The sequence below is a fragment of the Strongylocentrotus purpuratus genome, unplaced genomic scaffold (assembly GCF_000002235.5).
Source record: "Strongylocentrotus purpuratus isolate Spur 01 unplaced genomic scaffold, Spur_5.0 spur5_contig_34, whole genome shotgun sequence".
NCBI lineage: Eukaryota > Metazoa > Echinodermata > Echinoidea > Camarodonta > Strongylocentrotidae > Strongylocentrotus > Strongylocentrotus purpuratus.
This window is the reverse complement of record NW_022144996.1, coordinates 63,490-71,277: the sequence shown is the minus strand read 5'-3', so window position 1 is coordinate 71,277 and position 7,788 is coordinate 63,490. Positions and strand designations below refer to the sequence as shown.

Below are 7,788 nucleotides of genomic sequence, written 5' to 3'. Positions count from 1 at the left end.
TCATAATGTATGCAAACATAGATCGTAATCGTGTTTTATCTCAAGAACCCATCGATGGATGCCCGCAAACTTGAGTCATGTATGTATCTTGCAAAGCCAATGAACTGATTAGATTTTGGGGTCACGAGATCCAAGGTCAAAGGTCACAGGGCTCATTAAGTATGCAAAAATAGCTCACTTCTGTTTTGGTTTGTAAAATTGCTCCATGTCGGAGGCATCATTTTCTACTGCGCGCGGGTAGAAGGTCCATCTAGTTTCTAGTAGAACGTTCATCTTTATGTCAGGTAGTAATGGAACATATACTTGCAGATTCGAACCAAATGTTCACTCACTCTTTCATATAGAACAATATAACTGACATTGCCAAATGAATTCAATTAAAATTTTACGTATGGTAAAGAAAGTTTTTGTTATCTTTTCTAACAGACTCTTCCTCTTTGTTTTTTTTTTTGCACTGTTTTAGCAACTGCTGTGCTGTCAATTTTCAAATTGTCATTACTTGACAAAGGCTGAAAGCTGAAAATGTGTATATATTTTGTATCTCCTACAGTTGTTTCTAAAAATGAAAGTTAAATGGTCCTTAGAACAGTTCTTCTGAGAATTTCTGTTTTGATGGGCCATCAATCCACTCTAATTCAAATCTCATAAATATGTATATATAAAGTACAGTCAAAATCACATGTGAGAAAACTTAACCTCTTCTCTCTCTTTCTATCCCTCTCTCTCCTTTTTTTTCTCTCACTCTCTCACTCTCTCTATCACACACTCTCTCTTTCTCTCTCTCACTCCTTCTCTCTTATCCCACTCTCTCTCTCTCTCTGTGGTTACAGGTTGCACTGGGTAACATGCAGAAGGAGGAGACGGTTGCGTTGAAGAAGGGATTTAACAGTTACAAGAGTGCTGGGAATGAAGAACCAGACGCGACTCAAGACCTTCTTCTTTCCTACAGGTAGGAGAAAGAGAAGGAATATCATTTTGTGTCACTCAAACATTGCCACAAAGCATTTTCCAATAAGATTTAACATTCTTTTGAATCAGAGTTCTTGTTTGCTACTACCACAATGAAAAATATTTAAAAAAAGTTTTGTATGCACATAATACAGTGAGTGTTTGCACAAGTAGCTTTTTGGTGTATGACTTTTTACTGAAAGGTTTCATGATATTTAATATAGTTTCATGATATTTACATGTGGTAGTTCTTGTTTGCTACTTCCACAATGAAAAAAGATTCAAAAGAAGTGTTGTATGCATGTAAGAGAGTGATTGAGTTTCATGAGTAGCTTTATTGTGTTCAATGTTTTTACCGAAAAATGTCATGATAGCTATACATAGTTGTCAAGAATAATATAGGTAAAAATGCCAGTAATCTAGTAAATTGTCCGTACCCCCCCCCCCCCCCCCCCCCCCCCCCCCCCCCCCCCCCCAACACCACCAACGCTTGACATGAAGAAAAAAAAATCCCAGTAGCAAAAAACCACATGAGAGTAGAATTTTATATTTTTTTATAAATTAATTTGTGTATTTCATTGTTACCTTGATTCCTAGGTGCCGTTTTTCCTCTGGGGACCCCAAAACGCGTCCCTAAGTCCCCTGGGTGGGGTCTAAACGAGTTTGTGGTCTACAAGGAGAACCAGGTCTGTCTTCGATATCTGGTCCAGATAAAGGCTTAGACCAAGCTACAATGGAACTGTATCTACTCAACCGAAGGATGTTTTACTTCAGGTCGATTTGGGGAACTGATCCCATAGTTGAACTGGGCCTGTATTCAAACTTGTGAAATAATACTTTTGAATGTAGTTTTTTCTGATGAGTAGCAATGAAGGATCCTTAAACAGCTGACTTGATTTGTGTCTGCAGTAGAAATTGGGAACATGTTCATACACGAAGGGAATGTAGGTTGTTCAAGAAATACAAGTATTAACAAATATTTTTGGTAACATACATGGAATCATGTGCATTAATTGAAATATTTAGATTTGTAAGACGACACCAAGCTGCTATTTGGTGAGAACAAATATGAAATAAACCAGAGCTAGGACTTTTGGAACCTCGAGTTAAAAAAAAAAAAAATCTCATTGTATTTTGTTGATCAATCACCAGGCTGGGAGATCAGTAGGCACATGAAAGAATAAACATGGAAGCAGCACAGGAATCAAATAAATGATCGCATTCTGTTTCTTTTACAAAAGTATGAACAAAATAGACAAGAGTTCTAAAGAAATGAAAATGTAGGACTCAATCTGAAACAATAAGACACGTGTAGATCTGTAGAAGGTATGGAACAGTGGTAACTTTTACTGCGTGTACAGTGTAATTATGGTTTGTTCAATATATCAACTTTCAACATTTTGCCAGTAATGTGAAAGTTTATTAGAGTAAATTTGTAGATTCCAGTATTAGGTACAGAAAAGAAAAAGAAGAAAAATCTGTTTCAGCTTTCAACTTGTAGATTTACTGTGGGCAAGGACATGGGCAAGTAACTACCCAAGTCAATTGCCATTGTTCACTTGTTGTGACCTTATTTATAGCTTGCGTTTTAGTGTATGGTGCTGTAGTACTTTTGCAGTAGTGTTTTTGCAATAGGATTTTATTGAAATTTTAAAATTAGGCGGCATAATTAATGTAATGGTCAATTTTTCAATGCCTTTAGGAGTCTCGCATTTGGATTTATAATGTATGTAAATAAGCTTTGCATGAATTTTTAGTAATTTGTATTGTTTTTAGCCAGGCAGTGAGTTTTGTTGTAGATTATTGAGTTTTGCCAATGAATCATCCACTTTTTGTACATGTTTAGAGGAAGAAGAATTGCATTAAAATCAGAATGAAGACTGCAGATTTTGGGAGGTCAATTTTTTTTTAAAGAAAGAAGAAAAGGTTGTACATAGTTATATTTTTCTTGGAACAATTTTCTGAGTGGACTATGTACATGTTTCAGGCTTAACATTATTCCATATCATTGCAACGAGTCGGCGTGAAGAGAAAATTTTCATTTTGATGTTCAACTCTACTGGTGTTGTACTAAACTGTACTATTTTACCTCCCATTTTGAAGAAAAAAAAAACCTGGAATATGAACCACATGTGAAATAGTCAGCTAGATGGTTACTTTATAAGTATTGAAAATGAAATGCAACTCTTCTACCCAAGCACAATTAGTCATTGACACAACTCTTATCGCTCTACAGAACAAAACCATTGTGAATTCTGCGATGAACATGCCTATTAGCTGGCAACCCTTTTTATGTGTAGATAAATCATGTTTCATAATTTCAGTAATAAGTCCTTCAAGTGCATTTCAGACTCTCTGGTACATGATTAGGTCAGATATGTGAACATAAAACTTTCACATTTTAAAATCATGCATTTGATTTGATCTTTAAAAAAAATGTTTGTATATACTTAGGTAAATGTTTTTTAATTGATTTGTTTTTTTATTCAAATGTCCTGCCATTTAAACAAAATTTAAGGTTGTAAATCATGATTGTGTGAATTTAAAGTAACTCTGCCAATGTAAATGATCATGAGGTGTATAATTTAGTCAGAATGCTTATGTATTGGAACATCTCCCATATTGTGATTATGCTTGTTTAAATTTGAATTTCCAATGTAATTTCAACAATGCATTCTAAATGCGTCTCTTTAGTAGGTTCAATGAAAATGAAACGAATGCAATATGAACAACAGTTTGTAATTTTGCATGTTTACTTTTCAATTTTGAGATTTCTTAACAAATTAACTAAGTGACACTCTGAATGGAACAGTGACGTAGTAAACAGTTTTGGGGAATACCTTGCTGGGTGCATTTGGTCGCAACAGATCATGCCTCTGTATATTGAACACATTTAGTTGTAGATCTTGCTTGCTGTCGAGGCACATTATGAGGATCTCTTGGCCAATTAAGTTAAATAATTGCCTTTATTGAGGGAAAAGTAAGGATTACGAGGCGATTTAATTATCACAGGTATGCCTTAGGCTTATAGAACACTGTTGCATTGATATTGTTACACAACCAAGACTTTCTTCATAAGTTTATACTTTCCCCCTTTGGGTTTGTATGTAGAGATTCTTTTGTAAATGATTAGTTGAATGTTGTTTTAATGTTTCTGCAATCCATACATGGATTTTCGTCTGCCATTAAGTTTTAATTTGTCTGAAACCTGAACAAAGGATGTTCCTACCATTATGTTGAGTTATGGAAGATTTGCCTAGCATCAAAAAGTTCTGGCTCTAAATACTAGCATGAGGCCACAATTTTTTTTGAAGTCTACCGCATCAACAGTGCTCAATCATCCATGTAAGATAGTAATTATTCTGTGAATATGATTTTTTTTAAACCCATTTTTGTTTTGTCTTCAATAACACTTGTCTGTATTCTTAGTCCTCTCACGTTATGTCTTGTATAGCCAATAGTATGAAGTCAACGTTTTCACAGTTCCTTCACTGAACCTTTTTTTATACAAATGTTGTCTTTGTTGTAATCTCAAACAATATACTATATTGCTTGAATTAATACTCCATATGTTCTGAGATGTCTTTATTTTGCATTGTGTGCATATTATTTGTACATACCGACCTGTCTCTGTATCCAATAACCTTAATTTTGCAACGCCGTAACACTTCGAAACTTGATAGAAAAGGAACACATGTTTCAACTTTTAATTAGATTTTCTTCATTTAATTCAACAACTCATTAACTTGATAAATTGCACGCACTACTCTTGCATTGCTTGAAATATTGGTTTAAAATAACATAAATATCAGCACAATAATTGCCAAAAAAATAACATGAAACAATATTGACAGTTTTAAGGGAACCTGGCCATCTAAAACACTTTCACTTTTCAATTTTGCATATCCCTACAGAAAGATATTCACATTAATGCGTAACTACGGCTGCTTTTCTAATTTACAATAACTTGGGGCTATTATAGTTGTACAATCATATATTGTTATACACAGTAATGAGAGCTTAGGACTTCCCTTTTCCAGTGAACAAGAAGAAGTTTCAATATTAAAACTGCCTAAAAGTCTTCACAATGCAGTAATTCATGATTATCCAAAATTTGATGGCCACCAGCACACAATCTTTGGTACATTATAAATTGAACTCATAAATTGTCAATGTCAAATCAATTTTGGAGCTTTTATATTTGAAATACCATCTTTCATCAAACATTGTGCAAAACTGAATCTTTATGCCAAAATCTGAAATGAACATCACTTGCAACTGTACTGAGACATATAAAACCAGAAGTCACCGTGTCAGCGAAAATGCTGAAAGCACATGCTGCAATGCGTAAAAAGGGCCCATTTGCAAGAATTGAATTCTGCAAAGCTATTTCTAGATAAGGATATTTGAGTCAGCATCAAGTAATTCTTCTTCTGCAAATACTTCCTCTTCAGTCAGGGCAGATGGAGCTGTCATCACCTCTGGTAGCACAGATGAGGTTGGCGATGATGGTGGTGGTGGTGGTGTGTGGTGGTGATGATGATAGTGATGATAGTGATGGTGGTGGTGGTGGTAGTGATGGCGATGGTAGTGATGATGATGATGGTGGCGATGTTGTTGGTGGTGGTGGTGGTGATGGCGAGGGTAGTGATGATATTGGTGATGGTAGTGACGATGATGGTGATGAAGAAGATGATGGTGGTGGTGATGGTGATGATGATGACGGTGGTGATGATGGTGGTGGTGATGAAGAAGAAGACGATGGTGGTTGTGGTGAGGACTGTGATAAAGATGATGGAGGTGAAGGCTCCTGTGATGTTGAGAGCGACGGTGGAGGTGATGGAGGCATCTTGGAGGAATCAGAGGGTGCTTCGGACGGAGATGGAGAAGATGAAGATTCTGAAGGGGCTCCTGAGAACCAACGTGGGGTTATTGAGTACTTGACAGCCTCCCAAAAGGACTTTCCTGTCTCCTCTTTCAGATCAGGGTCTGTGATAATATTGAGGGTCACATCTTTCCCTGAAGTTAAAAAAAAAAAAAAAATACTGATAATAATTGAATTTGAAAAACAAGAATAAAATCATAAGCTGAAATGAATTTAAAGGTATAGACCAGTTCTGGTCATGCGATTGCATTGTGAATGAAACGTTGTGGAATCGATCAGAAAAGGTTGATCATCTAGCATATAAGTATTGGTGTGTACTGCAAGGTTCTGGAATCATCAAAATGATAAGAAATTTGACCCAGTCTTGGTAAAGTTACAAGCACTGTACACAGAAAGATGTATATGAGACTGTGATATCTATCCAGGCCGGATAGATATGATAATTTACCAAATATATCAATTAGTAGGTGGTTTTCCGGCAAAATTGGTATCATCACGTATTAGTCAAAACATAATCTTTCACATGATTGGTAATAAGAGCTTCCATTTCAATTTTTGAGGGGGGGGGGGGGGTTCCAAAACTGATTTATACCTTTTAGCAAAGCCCTGTCATATATTTCCCTCATATTTTTTTTAATAGAACTACAGATGGAAGAATTAAATTGTACATATGTATTAACAGTCTCTTATTCATTTCACATTTTTGAAACAGATTCATGAATAGTGAAGAGATATATCCTAACATATGAATATTAGAGAGAAACCTATTAATCTCTATCTCTTCAATATATATAACTTAACGTAATCCAATATCTTGTTACAATTTAGAACAATAGATTTAACATTCATGTAGACATCCAGATTACTAAACACAATTATAGAGAAATCGCATACTGATCTGAACCCAAGTCTTCACTATTTCATTACTCTCCTGTCTGTTCCTATTAAGAACTCATATTATCATCTTCATTAGATGTAAACATGGTTCATCATCAAGTGAATCCTAATTTCATTAAAAAAAGGAATATGACAAATTTATCTCCTGCATATAACACCATGTGGAATCTCTACATTTCCTATGAAGTCTGGTTTCCAAGGTGCAAAGACAGCCTGTGAACAAAGACTTGTTCACGATACCAAAAATAGGTAATCAATTTCATGTTGGACATACACCTCTGAGACCTTTGACATTTGACCTTAGTCCATATTATACCAAGACTGATGACTTCATCTCATTGAGATGAAAAATGCTCACAAAAAGTCCTTAGCTAAATGCCTTTATTGTTCTTATGGGATATCCATCTTCATAAGATGTAAACATAGCCCATCATACAGTGATTTGTTCCTAATCTAATTGAAAAGGGGGGGGGGGGGGAGTGGGAGACAGCTTTTCCCAAAATGCTCACGAAATATCTGAAAATGTTTTACCAAGTTTGGTTGCCTGTGTGATGACAACCTGTGACATAAGCACATCGGCAAAGAAGAGAGCCGCTGCTGCCTTGAGATCCTCGTGCTTGAAGACAGCGGTGATGAGACCTCTCGCTGCCTCCTGAGACTCTGGATCAGACAGGATGAGCACCACCGCTGCCTTGAGCGCCGCCGTGGTGTCCGGGTCATGGATGGCCAGGAGCAGGACCTGTTTGATGGTGGAGGCCAGGAGCTGCCTGTTCTGGGGGTCTTCCAGGATGCTGGAGAAGTAGTCTGTGGCAGCTTTTCTGGTCTCTGGACTGTTCAATACCTGGCATTGTGCATGCATGTAAAGATGAAATGAGGAGTGGTAAGGAGGTAATTCTATTTGCACATTTCCAGATTTGGGTTTACAATGATTTTGTTCCCTGTAAAGAGATAAAAGAGTGTGCTGTACATGTACATGTTCAAAATAGTCATCATCAAAACATAGCTGTCCTTTTTGCACAATCACTATTTTAATTCTTATTTGTGGATGATACTTTACA

The 7,788-nt window shown here is 36.2% G+C and overlaps 1 long non-coding RNA gene across 1 annotated transcript; it reads left to right on the top strand.

Moving 5' to 3' along the window:
• Positions 1 to 822: 822 nt before the first annotated feature.
• LOC115923631 lies at positions 823 to 4,511 on the top strand. Its single transcript, XR_004064027.1, has 2 exons — positions 823 to 949; positions 1,546 to 4,511. It is a non-coding gene; the product is annotated as an uncharacterized LOC115923631 (long non-coding RNA).
• Positions 4,512 to 7,788: the final 3,277 nt, after the last annotated feature.